The 5,000-nt window shown below is 34.7% G+C and overlaps 1 protein-coding gene across 2 annotated transcripts in view; it reads left to right on the forward strand.

The window, feature by feature from the left end:
* ARSG (arylsulfatase G) overlaps nucleotides 1-5,000 on the forward strand; it is a 1,771,349-nt gene that overhangs the window by 488,545 nt on the left and 1,277,804 nt on the right. The window lies entirely within an intron of this gene.

The following is a 5,000-nucleotide window of genomic DNA, read 5'->3' on the forward strand; positions in this document are numbered from 1 at the left end:
GCAGAAAACAACAAGGTAGTCACAATGGCGGTCATGCTGGTGACTTGAAGGGAGGTATTAGCAAGCTAATAAAGAAACAAGCAGCCCAATAAATATTCTGATACACAAACAGGCATTATCAGTAAAATATAAAACCTGCTATCCACTTGAATAGAAAGCAGATGCACATTATGTTGAATTTAATATATGCTTGCAATTTTGTTCAGTCTTAAACTCATAGGGTGGAGTTGTTTCTGAGAAAGTTAACAGAGTAGTGCATATCTTCTTTGAGATACCATACTGAGAAAACTATTTGGTGCACATAATATTGAACAAACAGGAAATAACAGGGCTAAAAACTGTACTATTTGTTAAACTAACAATATCTGTTTAAGAACACATAATTTGAAGTCAGGCTGTGTCTAGCACAGGAAAAGTGTCAATAATATTATTCCCAGAATGCCTTCTTGAAAAACTAGTGAGATCAAATATGGCAGCGGAACTCTCAAATTTCTGAGATAGACACAATGTAAGTTAGTGGTTAAAATGATTTGCTTCTTAACCAGCATGTAGGGAAACAGGAAAACTAGGCAAGTCATGTGGTTTTTATCAGATATCATAATATTATCATGTCTTCCCGTACAATATTTGAACTGTGAATGATATTTCTGCCTACCTAATAACACATGAAGGCAAATATAAAATTACCAGTCACTACAAATTATATCTTGCAACCATTTAAACCACTTCACTGAGTTGATACTTATGAAAATTCTGATTACTACAAGTTGACGTACTTTTGCCAATGCTTCAGTAACTCTAAATGAAAGGAACGGGCTCACGTTTATTGAGAACCTCAATAGCGCCAACATGAAATAGAAAGAAATCTGCAGTTTGCTCTTTTGGCAGAACTATTACTAAATAAAGCACCATGGAAAGTTTGAATTACATCTGGCTGACATTTTTTAGAAAAAACAGTTGATTCAGTTTATTGGTTTTGGCTGCCTTTCAGTTGAAGACATAGCTCAGTGACAGTTTTAGGTATCTCCCCTACTAACTGAGGTTTGAATTGGTTTACTATAGGGCTGATGTAAATTGGCAGTGGTGAAAAAATGCTAGCTTTCAAACCCCATATGGCGTTTAACTAGCAGGTACACTGTGGCTCGGTTACAGAAGAGAAGAACATTGCTAGAATTATTTCACATGTGCATTTAAGATTATTATACTGGAATAATGCTGAAAATAACTGATGAACATAAGTTAAGTGTTAAAAAGAAATGAGAGACATCTCAATTTAAAAAGAACATGAAATGAATAGAACTTAGTAATGTGGACAAGCTTGATGATAACCATTGCTGTACTTAACATCAGAGCCATTAACTTACATATTTAATAATTGACGAAAATGTAATGCAGTATCTCATTGCAAACAAGCTAATATTGTGAACATTAGGTGGTTACAGAGGAGAGACTAAGACATTTATACACATTAGTGTGTTTATAAAGTATGAAAGTGCATTAAGACTTTTGTCTTACTACAGGATATACAAGTGGTGAGATCACGTTATATTTAATGGCATTGCCCATGAAGGCGATGACTCTGTGACTGTGTAAAAACAGCAGGTTTTTTACTCTTTTCCTTGATTTTGCTGATAAGTCTTTTCTCTAATAATAAGGTTTTTAGAAAGCCTACCTTTACAAACAAATATCTACATTTCCAAAGCCAGCATCCACAGTGGATTAACTTCAAAATAGCAAAACGTTAATTTATTTGTGCTTCGTAGTTGTGCTATAACTATTCTGTTTTGATGTGAAATTATTAATTTAATCAATGTATTTGTAAACATTGGCTATGGCCAACTTGGGAGCTGAAGTTCAGGGGAAGAAAAATACTGAATTTCTCCACATTTTGAAGGCAGGAATGACTTAACTCAATGTAGGAATTGTAAGGTGAGTTTCTCAGTTCCCATGTATACTGACAGACCAACTATTATAGCTGCTATTGCAAACAACTGGAAGATTATTCTTGATAACCAAGAGTTAATTAATGTTGTTCAGACAGCACCTAATTTTGTGTATGAAAGAATAAGGAGTCTTAAAGTCATCTAGAAAAGGAGGAAACAATTGAAGGGCCATTTTCAAGCAATCCTGCTGGCACATGTCCTGTGTCATGTATAAATAGTGCCAGAATATTAACTTGCAATCCATAGAATTGCACATATTTTGCTGTAATAAACTACCATAAAGAACTGTTTTTCTCATGCAGAAATATTCTTGTACTCCAATACATGTGCAACAATGCCAAATAAATTACTGGATTCAGTAATTCCAGTCTACCCTTTCTTTTCATTATGTACAATACTCCTGTTTATGGATTCATCCTTGAACCCCATATTACTCTGTACAATACTCCTGTTTATGGATTCATCCTTGAACCCATATTACTCTGTACAATACTCCTGTTTATGGATTCATCCTTGAACCCATATTACTCCGTACAATACTCCTGTTTATGGATTCATCCTTGAACCCCGTATTACTCCGTACAATACTCCTGTTTATGGATTCATCCTTGAACCCCATATTACTTCAAGTACAATTGGTAGTAATTTGTTTTCTCTGTCTGTTGAAAGCATGAGCCCTCCTTCTGTATAAGTTAGCTTTCCCATCAGCAAGTATTAAATATACTTTTTCATAAAAGTCCACCTAAACATTTTCATTTTTTTCCTAACCAGTACTTTATACCAAAATGTTCTTTTTGTAAAATATATCTTCCAAAGTTCATCACATCTATATTTCTATTTTTTATCTTTACTCAAACTTAATCCTATGAATTATTATTAATAACTTCCTTTATTCAACTTTATTACTTGCAAATATAACAAAATTATCTGCATACCTTAATATCAGAAATAATTCTATTTTTCTTTAAATTTTATTCTAGCTGCCATCATTTCCCCTTTACATGTACTATAATTATTTTCAGTAAATTAATATTCTGCTCATCGGACATCCCTGCATAGCATCTTTATTCATTCCTGTTTTTTAGTTGTCCATCCAACCAATCCATTTACCCATGTACTGCTGTAAATACTCTGAAAACGCCTCACCACTTTCCATTCCTCTCCATATATCTCCAAGTGTTCCACATTTGTCATTCTCTGTCTTATCATTTGCTTTTAATATATCACCACCTACATCCATTCTTTTTATATTTTTTGTTTATGTAAGCCACTATTTATATTGCAGTAATGAATATATTCTTTATGTTTCCTTTAATACAAAAACATGCACATGTTATACTTTCTCCAAGCCTACATCAAACTTTTTCTGTATTATTTTTTCTATAATTTCATAATCAACATTACATAAGATTACTTGTCTCTATTTTAACAGTTTATAACTTTCTATTTTTTCGCCAAAATATTATATCTAAATACATTCCTCATCCCTCAAACCATCTGTTAACCATTCATTTATTACTTCTAAAAGACATTCCTCTTTCATAGTTTTTTAATAAAACTCGTAACTGGATCTGTCTTCACCATGCACACTTTGTATTCTTCCCTCTTTTGTTACATCCTCCAACTCTTCCATTGTTACGTCTTTGTCTAATATATTAGTCACATTCTTATCTGTTCTTTGCACATTGCAACCAATATTTATCTCCCTTTTCTGTCCAGTATACATAATCTTTGCATACCCTGCCACAGACTCCATTATATTCCCTGCTCTTTCACAATAAAGCTGTCACTCTACTCTTCCTCTGGCATAAGACCTTCCTCTTTTCTTACCATTTTGACTAAATGATGTGTTGCCTCTTCCTTCTTATCTTTCAGTTGATACCTTTATCTTGAAAGCACATCTTTTATCTTCACTTTAGGAGTTCTGTTAAGTAGTTGATCCATTTTTTACAGTTAATGTTAAAATCTTCCAGCTGACTGAACTTTCATTTAGGCTCAGTACAGTCTTCTCCAAAAGAACTGTCAAAGAGTGTGGTGGCTGTTATGTATTTCTTTTCTTTTTGTGTTCCTGACGATCTTTGTGTTCCTTTACATATACTCTACTCATGTATCAGCTCAAAACATTTGTTTTCCAGATTTATAATGGACTTTGAGATCATCCTTTTGCAGATTTAACTGCATTTTGTTGTGTAGCTGGAGCTTTAGGCAAAAATTTCTTGAAACTATTTCTAAGTAGGCTGTGGTTTGATTCTGCAATAACAATTGCCATAAGCGTATCTATGACATTTTTGACAATCATAAAAAACTGCCAATAATCCATTCATTGAAGGTGCATATGCAGTTTGTGCTGTACTCAAAGATCCCCTCTATATACAGCTAGCCTACCTTCTTGCATGGGCATAGCACCTAAACTTAATTAACTGACATTATCATGAATAGTAACTGCTGGAGAGATATCAAAAAAATTAAGGTCAGAGCTTCTGTAACAAGCTATTTCAACATTTCAAGCTTTACTCTGGCTCTGAGCACCAAAACAAATTGACATCATGCTCTAGCAGCTTTGTAATATGGCTCAATATCTTTCTGATATTATTTTTCCTCTCCTTGCGTCCCAGCCATCAGTCCTCCCCACATGGTCTTGGGCAGATTAATTTCCCTATCTCTCAAGTGATTCATGGTATTTTGTTACGATCCAAGCAGAGGATGCTCTCTTAGCTAGGCAACCATGAAGTGGTTTGTGCTTTCCCTTGCATCAGATGATGCAAGTAGTGAGGGTTCTTCTATTTTAGGCCTTAACCCCATCCTCGGTGGTTCATGTGAGTGTTTCTATCTCTACAGGAGCCTAATTTCCCTTCCTGTGTATATATGGCTACTCTCACCCACATGTTAATAGGGGCTGCAATCACTGGTTTAGTAAGCCATGCCTCTGTTCCTGGTTAATGGCTGCAGCTTTGACACCTGCAACCCTTCTTTTCCTTGTGATAAATCAACTTGACCACCATTCCTCCCAAAGAATTAGCAAGCCAGTGCTAGGCACACTCTCCTTCCCTTCCCATG

The sequence above is a fragment of the Protopterus annectens genome, chromosome 10.part0 (genome assembly GCF_019279795.1).
Source record: "Protopterus annectens isolate FY-2018-M chromosome 10.part0, PAN1.0, whole genome shotgun sequence".
NCBI classification, from domain to species: domain Eukaryota; kingdom Metazoa; phylum Chordata; order Ceratodontiformes; family Protopteridae; genus Protopterus; species Protopterus annectens.